A 19,352-nucleotide genomic window follows, 5' to 3' on the forward strand; every position below is an offset into this window, starting at 1 on the left:
GCACAGTAACATTAAAATTTTTACCACCCACTACCAGGATATAAAAGTTACAGTTCCTCTGTTTCTTCACTAATACTTGGCATGGTTAGTCATTTTAACTTTATTCTAATAGATATAGAGATATTACGATTTCATTTTTGCATTTCTCTAATGACTGATAATGTTGAATATAATTTCACACACTAATTTAACATCTGTATACAACAGTGTGTCCAGAAAAAGTCCAGTCATTGTCAATATAATGAGAATGGATTGTGCTACATCAGAGTAACCTGGCAGCCAGCAAGAACGGACTAGAATGTATATGCATGAACAATGGAGACTTCACTGTACTAGTCAGTGGGAGTGGTAGACACCTTTGAGTACAGCAACGAGTCTGCATCAAATTTTGCATTAAGTTTGCACATTCCGGAACCAAGATGGCGGCGTAGGTAGACACACTGCGCCTCCTCGCACAACCAGAACAGACAGAGAATCGAACAGCAAGGGGGACCAACACCAAGGAAATAGAAAATATCCAGACTGGTAGGAGGGGCGGAGACGGGCACGGGGGTGGAGAGGACTCGCGTGGCTGTGGCGGGACCGAGACTGGCGGAGCGTGGGACAAATGGCGCAGGCAGTCTGAGCACTAGCAGACCCTGCGGCCCCACATTTGCACAGATAAACCCAGAGGGCCGGACTCAGGGGCAGGCAGAGCAGTGGGTAGCACCCCGCGGCACCACATTTGCCCACAGATAAACCGGACAAATGGTGGGGAGCGGGGAGCGAAGCAGACCGCGTAACCCAAGGTTCCAGCACGGGGGAAATAAAGCCTCAAACCTCTGATTGAAAACGCCTGTGGGGGTTGGGGCAGCAGCAGGAGAGACTCCCAGCCTCACAGGAGAGGTTGCTGGAGAGACCCACAGGGGCCTAGAGTGTGCACAGGCCCACTTACTCGGGAACCAGCACCAGAGTGGCCCAGTTTGATTGTGGGTATTGGAGTGGAAGATTGAAATCCGGAGGACAGTGAGGCCAGCGCCATTGCTCCCTCTTGGCCCCTCCCCCACGTACAGCGTCACAGCATAGCGACCAGCGCAACCCTGCCCCGGTGAACACCTAAGGCTCCGCCCCTTAAAGTAACAGACACGCCAAGACAAACAAACAAAAAAATGGCCCAAATGACAGAACACTTCAAAGCTCCAGAAAAAATACAACTAAGCGACGAAGAGATAGCTAACCTATCAGATGCACAGTTCAAAGCACTGGTTATCAATATGCTCACAGACTTGGTTGAATCTGTTCGAAAAACAGATGAAAAAATGAAGCCTATGCTAAGAGAAACAAAGGAAAATGTACAGGGAACCAATAGTGATGAGAAGGAAACTGGGAGTCAAATCAATGGTGTGGACCAGAAGGAAGAAACAAACATCCAACCAGAAAAGAATGAAGAAACAAGAACTTGGAAAAATGAGGAGAGGCTTAGGAACCTCCAGGACGCCTTGAAACGTTCCAACATCCAAATTATAGGGGTGCCAGAAGGAGAAGAGGAAGAACAAAAAATTGAAAACTTATTTGAACAAATAATGAAGGAGAACTTCCCTAATCTGGCAAAGGAACTAGACTTCCAGGAAGTCCCGGAAGCTCAGAGAGTCCCAAAGAAGCTGGACCCAAGGAGGAACACACCAAGGCACATCATAATTACATTACCCAAGATTAAACGCAAGGATCTACATCCAAGATTACTGTATCCAGCAAAGCTATCACTTAAAATGGAAGGGAAGATAAAGTGCTTCTCAGATAAGGTCAAGTTAAAGAAGCTCACCATCACCAAGCCCTTATTATATGAAATGTTAAAGGGAGTTACCTAAGAAAAAGAAGATCAAAAATAGGAACAGTAAAAATGACAGCAAACTCACAGTTATTAACGGCCACACATAAAACAAAAATGAGAGCAAACTAGGCAAACAACTAGAACATGAGGGTTGTCAATAAGGGAGTGAGAGGGGGAGAGGGGGGTAAAGGTACAGAGAATAAGTAGCATAGATGATAGGTGGAAAATAGACAGGGGGAGGGTAAAAATAGTGTAGGAAATGTAGAAGCCAAAGAACTTATAAGTATGACCCATGGACATGAACTATAGGGGGGGAATGTGGGAGGGAGGGGGGTGGGCAGGATGGAGTGGGGTGGCGGGGGAAATGGGACAACTGTAATAGCATAATCAATAAATATATTTAAAAAAAAAAGTTTGCACATTCCTCTGCAGAAACTATTTGGATGATTCAGAAGGCCACAGCTATGGACAACTGGTGATTGGCAGCTTCATCATGACAATGTGCCCATTAATGCATCATGTCTTGTGCAGTTCTTTGGCAAAATATCCAATCACTTAGGTGACTGAGCCCCCTTACAGCCAAAATTTGGTACCCTGTTACTTCTGGCTTTTTCCAAAACTAAAATAACCTTGGAAAAGGAAGAGATTTCAAACCATTAGTGAGATTCAGGAAAATACAATGGGGCAGCTGGTGGTGGTTGAGAGAACTGTGTGAGGTCTCAAGGCGACTACTTTGCATGGAACTGAGGCATCATTGTACAATGTTTGTTGCATCTTGTATCTTCTTCAGTAAATGTCTTTTTTTTCCATATTATATGGTTCTATACCTTCTGGACAGACCTCTTATTTCCTTTGGTAAAATGTCTATTCAAAATTTTTGCCTAATCTTATTGTTTTCTTATTACTGAGTTTTGTGATTTCTTTATGTATAATGAATACAAGTTCTTTATCAAATATTTGATTATAGTTATTTTCTCCCAGTTTATGGTTTATCTTTACATTTTTCTAACAGTGTTCTTTGAAAACCAGAAGATTTTCATAAGTCCTATTTTTTTCTTTAGGGGTTACAGTTTTGTTGTCATAAATAAGAAATATTTGTTTAACCCAAGGCCACACATATTTTCTTCTATTACTTTTAAGACTTCATACTTTTATGTATTATATTTGGATTGATGAACCATTTGTATTAATTTTGCAGGTGTGATTTGTATCAAGGCTCATTTTTTAAATTGAATATGGATACTCAGTTGTCTTAACAGTATTTATGTGTTGAAAAATTATATACACACATGATACATAATACCTGTCTTCATTTTTAGTTGCTCTTCAGTTTTAATGTTTCTGTTATATTTTTTTATTTAGATTTCTGATGATTATACTGTAAAATTAAATTTGTGTTAGAATATAGAAATAGTTGATTTTTGTGTATTGATCTAGTATAAAAACAATTTCAGCAGCTCTTTTATAGATTTCATCACATTTTTCAGGACAATCTTTTCATCTTTAAGTACAGGGAATTTTTTTATTTATTCTATCCAGTCTGATTTTTAGAAATTAATTTTATTCACTGTATTTACCTGCATTGGTTACAATTTTAAGTCAAATGTTGAGTATAAGTAGTGGAAATGGTAATCTGTGCTTTCCTCCTGAGCTTAGCATTATGATACTCAGTCTTTCATTATTAGATCAATGTTAAGTTAAAGGGATTTTTATACATGTCCTTCATGAGGCCAAGTTTTAGTCTGCTGATAAATTTTTATCAGGAATGGATGCTGAATTATGCAAGTCATTTTTTCAATGTCTTGAATTAATAACATGGCTTTTATGTTTGAGTTTGTCAATATGATAAAGTATTTTGATCTTCAAATATTAAACCAACATGCATTCTTCAGACAAATACCATTTTGCCAAGTCACTTTATTCTTTTTATATGTCATTAAATAGAATTGTCTATAGTTTTGGTAAGCTTATTTGCATGTATGTTTTTGAGAGATATTATTCTGTGGATTTCTGAACTTGTAATATGTTTGTGTACTATGATTTTATAATAATTCTAGCTCCATAGAATGGGTTGGGAAGTGTTTCTTATTCAATTATCAGGAAGAATCATGTTGAATTAATATTATTTCTTTGTTTAATGTTATAGAGAATTTCCCAGCACATCCATATCAGCCTGATATTTTCTTTGTGAGATTTTAAATAACATTTTAATTTCTTAAAATATAATTATTTAGGTGGTATATTTCTTCTGGAACAAACCTTGATAGTTTTTACCTTTCAAGGATTTTTTTTTCATACTATCCGAATTGTCAATTGTATTGCTATAAATTTTTTCATATTAATCTGTTATGGTACTTCAAATATCTGCAGATTCTGTAGCAATATTACTTTTATTATTTCTTTTTTCTGTAGCTTGTGACTTCACTATTTTTTTTTCTATTTGATCTGGTTGGATAATTGTCAGTTTTACTACTTTTCTCAATGAAGTAGCTTTTCATTTCATTGATTTATTTCTACTGTTTGGCTTGTTTCTATTTTATTGATATCTGCTTCCTATTATTTCCTATCTTTTGCTTTTTTGCGCTAATGACTTTCTAGTTTTTGAACATGGAAGCTGAGGTCATTGTTTTTCTTTCTTTTTCTTGTTCTTTTTTTTTTTTCCTAATTTGGTAGATGGAAGCTGAGGTGATTGATTTGAGGTCTTTCATATTTCTGATTTAGGCATTTGGTGCTATAACTTTCCCTTTGCTGTTTAAGCAGCATCTTATAAATTATGTGTCATATTTTCTTTGCTGTCCAATTTAAAATGAATTATAATCTCAATTTTACTTGTCCATTGCCCCCTGCAGTATTTACAAAGATTTTATTTAGTTTACAAATATTTGGGGGTATTCTATATGTCTTTTTTGTTATTGGTATTTAATCTAAAAACATTAAATTCAAAGAATAAACTTTGATGATCAGAGCTCTGAAAAGTGTATAATAAGACTTGTTTTATGGCCCAGAAAGTGAATCTATTTGGTAAATACTCTGCATTTGTAAACAATATTTTTTGTACTGTTAAGTGTTTTATAAATATCAATTATGTTAGATTGATTAATAGTATTCTTTGAGTCTTCTGTATCTTTACTGATTTTCTTCCTATATTTTTAAATTACTTATTGAATGCAGTGTAACAATGGAAAATTGTAATGGTGGGAAATTGTAACCCACCCCGCCATTCTTTTGACATTTTTTCTCTAAATGCTGATTCTAAGCTGTGGCTTATAGATAAATAGCATGTTTGTGTAAGAATCCTAGGAACTAACTTCAGAAGATACAGATTCCTTCAGCCATCCCAGCTCCAGGAGATTTGCTGACTTTCACCTGTGGAGCCAGGATGAGATAAAGTCAGGATGACTTGAGATCAGGATGGCTAAACCAGGATGACACATACCAGACCGTCGTTTGCCTTATGGGAATGGCCTGTGATCCCTCTGAAAGGAGAGAACTTTTCAACCCCCTCCCGTGATCCCTTTTATCTGTTCCCCTCTCCCTCCGTATAAAAAACCTCTGCCTGCACTGAGAGATGGTGACGGGCTTTGACAGGAATTCCCCATCTTCCCAGGAGATGGGCTTTGTGGCATTAGTCCCCCATGTTGCAGGTGGCCAGCATCTGACTTAAACCACTTCCCTTTACCTGCCTCTTGAGTATCCACTTCCCTAGTGGCAGGCAGCCGTACCTGCTTTTGGTTGCAGCAAGGTTCTAAAATCTCTCACAATAATCATAGATTTGCCTATTATTGCAGTTCTAGCAGCTTTTCCTTCATATATCTTTAAGTTAAATGTGTGGATGAGAAGGAGTCTACAGAAAGTGACCTCACATGATGATCTGGTCATATATTCCACACAGGGCAGGCATGGTGAGTAGTTGTGCCCCAGGCATGTAACTTTTTTAGTAAAAGGTTTATCTTTCCTTTAGCAAGCCCTGTCCAATGTTTGGTGTATCTAGGTTAACACACCTCTGAAATAACCTTAGCACCATCAAGAGAGAATATAATCTTGCTAATGATCTTGCAATACAATCACCACCTTGCTTTCCTTACATGCCCTTCTAAATTCAAAAATACATTATAGAAACTTCAAAACTGTCATTCTCTAGAATATTTGAAATCTTGCTACCCAGCAATTATTAATAGTTTGGCTAAAACAAATTCTTCTCAATATTCTCTAGATATTTGGACATTCTTATGCAGACAAATGTTTAGAACAGGGGTATTAAAGGAAGAAAAGTAAATGTTCTACGAGGAAAATGCTAACAGGAACGTGTTCTACAAGATATGTTCAAACAGGAATGACATTTGAATGTGCCTAACCCTAGGACGGGTACAGAGGCAGTTTCAGAGCACACTCTAAATCGGGGGTGTCAAACTCATTTTCACCAGGGGCCGCATTAGCTGCAATAATTTTAGGACTGCAATTCAAAGGGCTGCAATAATTTTAGGACTGTATAATGTAACTACTCCTTAACAGTTAAGGAATTTAAATTACATTCAGCCCTTTGAAGGCAACCTCGAGGCTGATGTGGCCCCAGGTGCAAATGAGTTTGACACCCCTTCTCTAAACGACCTGTTCTAAGTTCATGGCAGAGACCAGGTTTGGACAGAGTGATGACAACTGAGCACATAAGAAGGCGTGAAGGAAGGGCTAACAAAAGGCACATCTAAGAGTATTTTTGTCAAATATTACACTAAAATATTTCCTTCTTCAGAGAAAGTGCCTTTATATTTGTAATAAACAAAAATTAAGATTCCCAATTTCATCCACCTTGGCTAGCTAAAACATTCTCCAGTGTTGATACAAGGTATGTATGATGTTATGGGTAATAATATATGATTCTAAACATAAGAGCAATTGAGGTCAGAGCAGTTTAGTTTTCAAAGGTGAATTCTTTAAAAGAACTCCTGTTTTCATCTATGTTTACCAAGTTTGAAAATGGTATAACTTTTCTGTATAATTAAATGAGTACTTCAGAAGGTGAAATGCATATTATAACATGAAATATGCATGTAATGTGGAGTAATGCGCATGCATCATTTACTACATAATGATGCAGATACACTTTAAATTAAACTCTATGTTGTACAATTTATGACCAGAAGAATTAAGTTTTGAATAGCCAATTCTATAAATAGTCATAAAGTGCCTTATATAAGTTCCTATAAATCACTCCCTTGAACACCTCTACATGGGGAATGAGAGAAAGAGATATTTTATTTTAACATTAATTTTATGATATAATTTACATTTGGTTTTAAGCCATGCAACAGTTGTGCATTCCCCTAAGGACAGAGCAAACTATTGATAATAACTAAGAAAGCAGGGATGATCTGCTATTCCACCTGCTGACTAACATACTGTTCCTGGCACTATGGAACAAAAGCATAATAAACAAAGAAACACACTCTTTAGTCCTAGATTTAGGTATTGGGAAGAGCTTCATCTGCACACAGCGAAGGACATCTGCTGTTGATGCCTTGTGGACCAGCTACATCGCCATTTCCAGGTGTGATTCAAGATGCTAACCACTCAGGGGGTCATAGATCTGTAGAGAAGCAATTTTCACACTGTAGAATGTGTGAGAACGATGCAGATTCTGCTTCAGTATAGGGAACTCTGTGGAACTAAACATCTGAATGTTAGCAAGCCACCAGGTGGCTCTGATGCAACTGGCACGATAGGTTAGACCCTTTGCTGAGGTTTGAAGCATTATGTAGTTGGTCAATAACGAGGGCCAGCAGGCAGAATGTACATTGGGCCACATCATGGCTCTTGCCTTCTCTATCTTCCCCTTTGCTTACTTTGAAAAAAGGATTTGTGTGACAGCTTATGAGAAGAGAAAACTGGGATTTTTATTTCATAATGAAAGATCACCATATAGATATGTCTCGGTGGAGCCCCACTAAAGAAATACAGTGATATGCACTTATCAGAAACTATGCTCCCCAAATCTGCCAAGTTATGGACTTCTGAACAGGACACCAGCTATGTGGCAATGCCCTGATATTCACAGGTGACTCTCCTATGAGTTATTTCTTTTCCTTTTCCTCTTACTAAACCCTAGCCAGCAGCTACCCGTGAACTGCAGAGTATCAGCAGATCTTTCTCAGGAGGAAACCTTTATTCTTTGCTCCTGTGGCTTCATTGTGCAGAAATGTGCAAATGAAAATAAAAGTAATTTTTAAATAAGAGTAAATAACAAAGTAAAAAAAAGTTTGTTTTTCATTCCAACAACAAATCTTAAAATAGTAAATTTGAGGTACCCATAAAATCAAGAGATTTTATAATTTTCAATGAGAATAGTAAGAGTAAAAAATTCAGAGTAAGTTATTGTTATTGCCCCAATAAGGCAATTTTATAAAGACAGACAGAAAGGACTATGCCATTTTCCTTATTGGTTTTTTAAGTTTTATATTTTTATGCTGAAAATGCAGTGACTAATATATTAAGTCTGCAAAATTATATTGTCTCCTCCATGGAAGAAAGTTTAGGGAAATCAATTTCCAAAACCATTTTAACATTTATTCTTCAAATTTCCATATCTATAAACTTTGATCCTCACAGAAACAGATGTATCCCCTTATTATAGAATATATTATAGACCTTGTGGGCAACCAAGATATGTTTTTCTTTTTGTCCTGTATTTAGAAGAATGATGGTTTTATAAGAATAAATTCTGAACAAGTGATTTCCAAGTAATCACTCTCCTCACACTTAGGAGATGAAAGAGCCTGTCCAAACAAGTCTCTTAATAGTGGTCGTGGAGAGAAAGGCAGCATCTCTGTGTGTGCTTATGTGTGTGTTTATTAAGCTCTCTTTTATTCCGAGGCATGAAGGATGCATGAGAAAAAGAGGGAGGAGGAGGAGGACCCGGAAAGGGAGGAGGGAAAGAATTGTTAAAAATCAGAGTAGAAGATACAAGGAAATACAGGGACATGGAATAAAAATCTCTGGTAATTTGTCTGACAGATGTGTAAGGTTTAAAATCTTTGGGTTCTCAAGTTATAAAACTTGAGTTCAATCCAGTATTCATTAACTGTATGTCTCGATGATTTCAAAATATTAGGAGACCACCGTTGTCACAGAGTTGAAAAGACTGAATAAAATAATAATTGTAAAGCAACTGGCATATCAGAACAGTGCTGGATATTTATACAGTATTCATGTAATGGTAGCCTTTAATTATTTTTATTATTTTGTAATTGTGTAAAGCCTCATATAAAATAATACGGGGTCTGAAATTAAGGTAAAATGTAAACCAAACCACATACAAATATCCATATATGATAACCATTTTTCATAATATTTTTGCAAATTTGAAAAATCTAACTGGTGATATATTTATGCCTTTTCTTTATTACTACCATTGTCCTAACAAATGCCTCTAGATTAGCCCTCTATGCCAACACTCCAAGGCATTCCAATGTGAAAATTTAAGATATGTTCTTGTTTTTTAACAACTATTATAAAATGATTGTGTATAATACAGAAATATTCTGTGTACCCTTTATCGGTTTCCCACAATGGTGTCATCCTCAACTCTACAGCATAATATCACTTCCAAGTATTGGCAGTGATACAGGTAGATACAGAACATTTTCTTCACCACCAGAATCCTTCACATCGCCCTTTTATAGCAACTTCATTGTTATTTATACCCACTCCCTGCTTATAAAGTGCCAGCCACCACCCTGTTCTTCTTTCTGTGTTTGTCATTTCAACAATCTCTGTATAAATGGAACTATATATCATGCATCCTTTTAGGACTGGTCCAATTTGTTTCAGGTGTATGAGTAGTCTATTATTTTTTATTGCTAGAGAGTACCATATTTTTTATTGCTATGGATGTACCATATTTTGTTTAAACATTCATTCAGAGAAAATGATATGGAGTTTTCTAATTTAGAGCCATTATGGATAAAGCTACTAAAACTCTTTATGTGACCAAAAAATCCAGATTTTTCTGTAAATGAAAGTCTTAAATTCTCTGAGATAAATGCCAGTTTATACAAATTGCCGAGTCATGTGGTAGGTTTGTGCTTAAGACATTGTCCAGCTGTTTCCAGGGTGCCTTTGAAATTAACTTTCCTACCAGCAATATATGAACAATCTAGTTTCTGCACCAGCATTTGATGTTGTCAATGTTTTTATTTTAACCATTCTTAGATGTGTGTGGGGATATCTCTGTGTGTTTCTAATTTGCATTTTCTAATAAATAATGATGTCAAAGATAATTTCATATGCTTATTTTCAAAATGCATATCTTCGGTGAAATGACTCATTATGTGTTTTGCACATTTTTATTAGATTTATTTTTTTTTAATTTTTACCATTAAGTTTAGAGTCATACTGTACTCTAGATACTAGACCTGTTTTGAAAATGTTTTTTAAAATATTTTTTAGTTTGTAATTTATCTTTACTCCCTCTTCACATGAGCTTTTGTAGTGTAAATTTTTTTGATATTGATAAGGTCCAACTTATCAATTTTTACATACATGGATTGTGCTTTTGGTGTCATGCCTAAAAGATCTTTTCTTAGTTCTAGATACTGACAGTTTCGCCTACATTTTTCTATAAATTTGTAATTTTATATTTGACATTGAAGTCTCCGATCCATTTTGAGTTACTATTTTTAGTAAGATGTGGAACATAGGTTGAGGTTTGTTTGGTTTTAGCTGGTCATTGGGTGTCCAGCCTTATATCTTTCCTGTGTGTATGTTAGAATCACATCAGACAATATTATAATTTTGTTTCAACCTTCAAGCATAAGTCAGTAAAAACAATATGAGGAAGGAAACCTGCTATATTTTATCATATTTTCTTACCATGTTATTGTTTTTTTTCTTGATACTTTAAGGATTTTGATTTTTTTTATTTTCTCTATTGTTTGTTTAGGTATTATCCTTTAACTGTTCTTCTATGGTAAATCTTATAACAATAGATTTTCTTGGTTTTTCTTCAACTGAGAATACCTTGATTTCTCCTTCATTCCTGTTGTACACTTTTACCAGATTTAGCTTCCATAGTTGATCATTTTCTTTCAGTGCTTAAAAGCCTTGTGCTACTTCCTTCTAGCCTTCTTTGCTTCTGATATAAAATAGCTACCCTTGAATTGTTTTTCCCTCATAGGTAAAGTGGTTTTCTTCTGCCACCCACCAGTTGCTTTCAAGACTTTTGCTATTTTTAATTTTAAAAAGTTTGATTATCATATATATTGCCATAAGTTTCTCTACATATATTCAACTTGGATTTTTCTGTGCTTAATCTATAGGCTTATAGTTCTTAACAAGTTTGTAAAGTTTTTAGCTATTAGATCTTTTGTTACAGTCCCTACTAAGCTTTTTATATTCATTGTTTAAAATTTTCCATTTGATTTTATAATATTTCTATTGTGGAAAATTTCTATTTCTTTGTGATTTTTACTTGAAACATGGACATTTTTATTTTAATTATGAATGTAATATCTTATTTAAATCTTCTGATTTCTTCTTTTTCTTTTTTCCCCTGACACTGCTCCATCACAGAAAGGAAGAGTTGCCTTGGTACCTTCAGATAAAAGTAGAAGTTCATGTTTTCCATTCAGCTTCTGTTGACACATGAGGAAAGGCTCCTCATCAATGGGCAGGCATGGGGATTTGAGCTCCCCATATGTTGTCCACTGACTTCATGGTGGGGAAGGAAGAAGGAAAAAGGGAAGAAGGAAGGAAGAAAGGAAAAGGAAGAATGGACATTCTGCCCACTAAATGTGCTTTATTCTTTGTCAAGTGCCTCCAAAACCTCTAAAAGGACATGGTAAATATAGAATGAGAGCTGTATATATAATCTTGAAACTTGCTTTTCTTAGTTGTTTTGAGATTCATCTAAGGCACATAATTTGAGAAAGTACATAACAGAAAGATGATGTGATATAAATAGTTATACTAGTACTAGCTGTAGGTCACAAAATTTTAGGAAAATGAAGCAAATTTTAATAAGTTGGAAAGGTTATTTACTTAGTAAGAGTTAACCCTAGGACTTAGGTTCATTCATTAGATGCTAATTTTCAGCATTTTGCTCTTATTCCATGTCATATTATGAATTAGAAACCAAGGACCTTGGGAAGAGAAGAGGTAGTTTGAGTTTGGACAAAGAAGGGAGGAAGGGCAAGGAAATTATAAATTAGGGGCAGGCTCATTGTTCAACAACATTAAAACAAATATGTCAACTACAGTTACATTTTATTTATCAATATATTTTTGTATTAATATATTTAAATGCTTAGAAAATATATAAATAATATAAGAACCACCTACCTATAATACTATTATTCAAATTAAACACAGCAATTTTAGAAATAAATGTTAAAAATCATTTTGAGGGGCATTCTCTACTTTTTCTGATGTTCCACTTTCTTGAGTGGAATCAAAGATAAGAATACTTTCCAGAGTTTTCTATATATACTTTATTTTGTTACACTTTTCTACATCTGCTTGAATATATAAACCATATATAATATAGTTCTAAGAGTTTTTAAATTTTAAATTGTATACAACATATATTGTTCTATATATCATTCTAAATATAGTTTTCCCCTCAAATTATGTTTTTGAGATTCATTTATGTATAGATGTACATAAATGAAAATATATAGAGAAATAAATATTTATTCTCTTTAACTGCTCTATTATATGAAAATTCCACTATTTATTCTACTAACTGACAATACTCAGAGTATTCATTTTTTTACCATAATAAGTTAACATGTTTTGTAGGTCTTTCTTTTTAACATGAAAATTTTTCTCTTGGATATATGTAAAAATAAAATTATTGAGCCTAGGTTAAATAGATTTTCAGGATTTTTTCAAAGATATTTTCAAATTCAGTTCCAAAGTAATGTAACAATTTCTGCAAAGTTTAAAAGTTCTTGGTGAAAGAACAACAATAAAAACAATAATTGGTATCATCTTACTAAAATGTACATAAAATATATTTATTTATTTATTATTTTTTTAAAAATTTAATTAAACTTTTTAAATTGTTGTTCAATTACAGTTGTCTGCATTTTCTCCCCACCCCTCCACCCCAGCCCAGCCAAACCCACCTCCCTCCCCCACCTCCACCCACCCCCTTGGTTTTGTCCATGTGTCCTTTATAGTAGTATAATTTTTATTAATTCATTTAATTAATATATATTTTTAAACATAATTTTCATTGATTTCAGAAAGAGAGAGGAAGGGAGAGAAAGAAAAAAATGAAGCCCATAGTCTTGGCGTATTGGATCAATGCTCTAACCAATTAAGCTACCCAGCCAAAGCCTACTATGTTTTTTAATTGAATATTTAGTATTCACATTCTCAAATAAGTTCTCATTATTAGCCTATTTTTTTCTATTAATAGGCCTTGTACTGACTTGCAAACTTTATTTATTTATTTAGAATATTAAGTCTTAGTTCTATAAATTTTAGTTATCTTCTCCTAGGTTGCAAATGGTTTAGGGGAAATTGTATTTCCTGCTTAAGAAATATTTTTCTAACTCATATTTACCTGACTTAATGTCATAAAAATATTCTTTTCTACATTTTTATAAATTATTTTATTCTAAATGATTTTAAAATTATAGAAAAGTTACAAATGTAATTCAGAAAAACTTTCATATGCCCTTCACCCAGATTTATTTCTTGGTCATTCAGTCCCTTCACTACATCCCACCCTCATGACCCTACAGACCTTGTACACACATATTTAAAAATAAAAACAAAAAAAACCTTATTTTCTGCCCTGGCCTGATAGCTCAGTTTGTTAAAGCATCATCCCTATATACCCAGGTTGTAGGTTCCATCCCCGGTCAGGGCACATACAGGAATCAACCAATGAATGCATAACTAAGTAAACAACAAATCAACGTTTCTCTCCCTCTATCTGAAAAAAAAATCAATAAATGTACCACTTTATTGCCAAATCTTCTAAAGTTTGCACTATTTGTCACTTTACACAAAGCCTTGCCAATGAGACTTGTCAGGCTTTTCAATTTTTAGTAATCTGAGGGTTAAAAAATGATATAACAATGCAGTTTCAATCTTCTTAGTTTGAGTAATATAGAATATCTTTTCATATTTTTAAAGGTCATTTATCTTTTGTGAAGTTTCTATTGATGTTTTCTACAAAATTTTTGTAGAAACATAGTTCTTTTTCTTTCTCAACTTAAAAGTTCTCATTTTATTATTATTAATATTGGACCTTTATTTGTAATACATATCACAAGTATTTTCTACATTTTTTGCCTTGTTTTTCTTTCTGTCATGCAAAAATGTTTAATATTATAATCAAATTTATTATTATTTTATTGGATATGAATTTTTAGTTACATATGAAGAGGTTTACTTGATAGCTGTTCTTTGAAAAAATTACTATTTTTTTTCTAATCTTAATGTTTTTTCTTTTGCATTTAGATCACTGTATCAAAATGGAAATTATTGACTTCATCACATATATTCCATTTTAACTTTCCTGTTATATTTGTTTTAATATAGAGTTTTAATTTGTTTTAATATAGAATGCATTCATTCCTATATTCCCAAAATTTTAATTAATAACATGAATTATACTAAGTTGAAAACATTTTGCCTTTATGAAGATAATTTTTCCTGAGAATATTAATATAATATACTGTATTAAAATATTTCACATTATTAAATTACATTTGAATTTATCATATAAATCCACTTTGTCATGTTATTCAATTTTTTTAAATGTGATATTAAAATCTGTTTGCTATTTTCTTTAGATTTTTTCCATCAATATTTTTGCATAGTATTGTTATTTTTCGTGCTATCTTTACCATCTTTAAGTATGAATTTTATACTTAACATCATTTGGGAAACTTATTTTATTTTCTTGAAAATAATTCATGTAGTATTAACACTACCTGTAAGAAGGATTAGCTATATTGGTTTGTAAACCCATAAATGAATGTGTGTGTATTTATCACCACTGAGGTCAATTTTTGTCAATTTTATCTTTCTATGAAAAAATCCATGCCATATAAATTTTATATGTATTTTGAAGAAAAGTGTAAAACTATGTTATGATTTATTTTTAAATTTCTATTTTGGACAATTTGCAGTTTATTCTCTATTTCTGAGTTTTTCCTTTTCCTTTGTTACATGATAACTGATGTACAACTTTCTATCAGTTTTAAGTATACAAGATTATGATTCCATATATGTGTATATTGTAAAATGATCACCAGCCTAAGTCTAGCTAACATCCATCACTACACACAGTTACACACAAAATAGTTTATTTTCTTCTACTGAGAATTTTTAAGATCTATTCTCTTCGTAACTTTAAAATATGCAATACAGTATTGTTAACTACAGTTATCAGGACTGATTCATCTGACAACCAGAAGTTGGTACCTTATGATTACCTTCACTAATTTTGCCACATCCATCTTACACTTCATCAACTTGATCAGCTTTCACTGTATTTCTGTTTCGTCCATTTTTTTCAGAATTTTTTTTTTTTTTAGTTTTTTTCATAGTTTTTAGTTTGTCTTTTTTTTTGTTTTCATTTTTTTCAAATGTTTGAGCATATTGAATTTAGTTGAAATGTTGCATTTTCATTTTTTTCTGCTTTTAGGTGGCTTTGGGGAGACAGGAATTTCCATCGATTAAAATATCTGAATTGCATTTACTCTTTTTTCTTAAAATAGTTTCTTATGGTATTCACTTATTTCTTTTATGAGGTATTTCTCTGGCTCTCTTACAGTTCAAGGTTATCCTCTCTGTTATACTAGGATACCATGGAGTTGGAAATTTGATTGGTATGTGGCATTGTCCAAAAGCTGTGTTTATAAAAATAACATTATGTAGACTGTAAAATAAAGATTACAATGATTCCTAATGGCATTTTGATTGACAGTCCCATATTTGTTTTTATTATTTCAACTTTTATGTTTTTGTTTTTAGAAAGAAAGAAGGGATGAGAGAGAGAGAAAGACAGAGAGAGATAAACACAAATTAGTTGTTCAATTATTCATGCATTCATTGCATTCATTGTATAATTGTATGTGCCCTGCCTGGGGATCAAACCAGCAACCTTGGCCTATTGGGAAAATACTCTAATCAACTGAGCTGTGCAGCCAGGATCTCAACTATTGTTTATATTTAATTGTTGGAGTGTTTCTGAAAAAGTTAAAGAACCCTCTGAAAGGTGGTAGTTCCACTTGCTTTATCCTGTGTACCATGTGTGCTGAGGCTCTATAATGAAGTGGAACATGTATGTGCATGTATGTGTGTGGAAAGAAAGAGAGAGAGAGAGAAGAGACAGAGAAGAAAAAGACAGACACACATATGGGACCAAAGAGAGAGAGAGAGAGGATTATATGATTTGGAGATTCTCTGCATTGTTTAGTAAAAGCCGGTGTGGTTCACAATCTCCCATTCTCTTTAGTTAGCTATCAAATGGAAACATTCTATAGAAAGGGACAGTGTCAAAGTCTGGGTCTCCCTCAGTTTATACCAAGACATGGTGTTTCCAGGTCTGCCCTGGCAGATGCTTGCTTCTTTATGAGATGACAAGGAGACAAGAAAGTATGTACTCCTTACTCCTCTTTGTATGTCCCATGCACTGAAGCACACTAGCTAATGTATGAGTCTTTCTCTGACAGTTTGATCACTATGGAGTTAACTCAGCTCTCTTGGTGCCAGTCTACATGGAAGTTATTCTCCCCTGTTGTGCACGCAGCTGACCTGGAGTGCCAATTACTATGTGCCTGTTATGTGACTCTATAAGGGTCACAGATAATCCTTACTGGTTAGGTCACTAGGTCAAGTTAGTAGAGCCAATGTGGGAATGGGATCAAGATAAAAACTTTCAACAAAATATTATTGAAAATCATCTTGCTAGCTTGTGCAGAACTGGTGGGAACATGTCATACTTCTATATCCTGTAAAAACTTTTAAAAAAGATTTACAATAATGATCAAATGGCCTTGATTTCTAATTGCTGAGCATAGTTAAATATAGATTGGACAGCTATTAATTGAAGAAAATTTATGCTGATCAGCATTAACAGCTTTCAGCAAAATGATTTTTCACATGTTGAACTGTGATTTATCTTCACATACATCGTCAAAAAAACTTTGTTAAAATACGTACATAGAGAGCCATGTTCAATACACTTCAATGAAAAATGATTTTTAAGAGCTTGGAATCAATGGAGTTTAAGAATGAAAAAGTTGTTGCTGAGTATAACTGAATTTTATCTGTTATTTGTAGCAAACCCATAAAGGCTTTTTAAGATGAATGTATATTATGAATTAAGTCACTACACTAATCTTTCAAATGTATGGAATTTGTAATTTTTTAAATTGCAGTAAAATATTTAAAATCATGAATATTTCTATGACATCTTTATTCCTAGATACATTTACTGTGGAAATATTTATTGTTGAACATGTATGTTTAAAGTATTGGTGACTCACTCAGAGAATTTTAACCTAAGTTTAAAAGTTCTTGAAAGGTGCCTGGAGCCTTTCTGTAAAATTAAGGATGCAGGTTTCTATTTTTCATTATATTTCTTTTTATCCCTGCTTCCTTAAACAATACATAATGAAGGCATACGTGGCCAGACTCTGTAAGAGAGCTTTTCTTTCTTCTCTCCACAGCAGGAGTAATCAAGAAATGCTGTTTTAAAAAAGCCCAATAACTTTTGCACTTGAATCGGGACACTCAGAAATGACACACACTCACCAAGTTTTCTCATGTCTCGGGGAAGGTTAAATTTTGATCCTCAGTCAGGGAGGCATTAAGCACAGAGCAGCGCCATGGGCAAGGCAAAAATAGCTGTTATGTGGGAGCTGTTAGAATGGCAGTAGATTGCTATCTAGGGATCTTCGCCCTTTGCTGTGTTTCCTCTCACACTGTGCAGGAAATGCCAGGAAGAGATATGTTCGTTGAAATACAAAAGAAGATACACTTTTCTCACAATTAAAAGCAAAGAAAATCAATCAATTCTTTAAAATCCCCTTGGAAAGCTCAAAGACAACATCAACTTTCAGAATGTTCCATCAGAACTGTCCCATACCTCCCCCGAGTTTCTTCTAGAATAAGTGCACTAAGAATACAAGTTCTTGGCCTCTACAAGTTGAAGGATTTCCTTGTTCACTGATGATGAAGATAAAAGTGCCTATTTCATACATGCTCTATCTCTTATTGTTCATATATTGTGATTTTGGAATGGTTGAATTGTATCGTAAAATTGTATTGGATAACATTTTTCAGGACCATGATGTGCAAATGTGGATGCTGTTAAAGAACAAAATAGGAGCTGTTAGTCATTACATTTAGAACAGTAGTAAACTGGACCTTTTCTGGGAAAACCAGGGTATATGGTCATCCTAACCATAAGGGAATGATTTAGATATGTGGTATGTTAACCTAGAATAATTAAGCCTCAACAGTGTCTGTCAAGTCTGCCCAGTACATCAGTTTAGAATCAGCAAGGATTCTCAGGATTCTCTAACAAATTATTGGAATTGGGTGAAGCAAAGCTGAGGGTTTAACATTTTACTTTGAAAAGAGGTTGCATCCAGTAGCTGACATTTAAGCTTGCATAAAACAAGGTATTCAATTGGTTGTAAATCTGATTGAAAATAGACTATCAACTAGTACTTTAATAAGAAATCTGAAATGAAAGCAGGGAGTCTTAGCTTCTAGTCATATTTGAACTCTTATTTTCAATGTAGAACTTGAAAATTCATTTTTTTGTAGTTAAAGATATTTATTTGAAAAAAATGAAGGTTTCAATATGTCACCTTTGAAATTCCTTTCTGATGGTAATATTTTGTGATTTCTACTAACTATACTTTTCTGCGTGAAAAAGATCTTAAGAGACACTCGATCTTCTGAGACATGTGGAACTTATGGAGAAGGATCGCAGGCAGAGTTAAAAATGGAAGTTCAAGGTATTATGGGACCCTTTATATTCTGCCTTTGCATCATTTCACTCTTCAGTTCAGGCATACTGAGCTACTTGAAATTCTCAGCACACTCCCTATTTCTTCATGCAACCTGTTTCCTGTGCTAAGAATGTTCTCAGTTTTTTATTTCCTTCAACTTTAGCTATATTTAATTCCCATTCATTCTTCAAACATTGATCCTCTAATCTCAGTTTGAGCTCTTTCACTACAATATCATAGCACTCTGGACATAGCTCCATCACAACACTGTTCACACACTGTTATAATTGTTCACTCATTTTACTTCCACACTGAAGTCTGAGCTACATGTCACTTCCACCTCTGCATTTTGAGCAACTAACCTAGTGCTTATCAAATGAAATGTGTTCCATAAATCATCAACAGAATTTTAAAGAAACAATTATTTCTCCTTATATAATAAATGAATATGTAATAATAGAAACACTTATTTCTGTAGATGCCTGGCTAAGATATTTATCACATGTTATTATATGTAAATCACCTGTATGTATTATAGGTGAAAGTAAGTTGAGTTTGTA

Source organism: Desmodus rotundus, chromosome 2, assembly GCF_022682495.2.
Source record: "Desmodus rotundus isolate HL8 chromosome 2, HLdesRot8A.1, whole genome shotgun sequence".
NCBI classification, from domain to species: domain Eukaryota; kingdom Metazoa; phylum Chordata; class Mammalia; order Chiroptera; family Phyllostomidae; genus Desmodus; species Desmodus rotundus.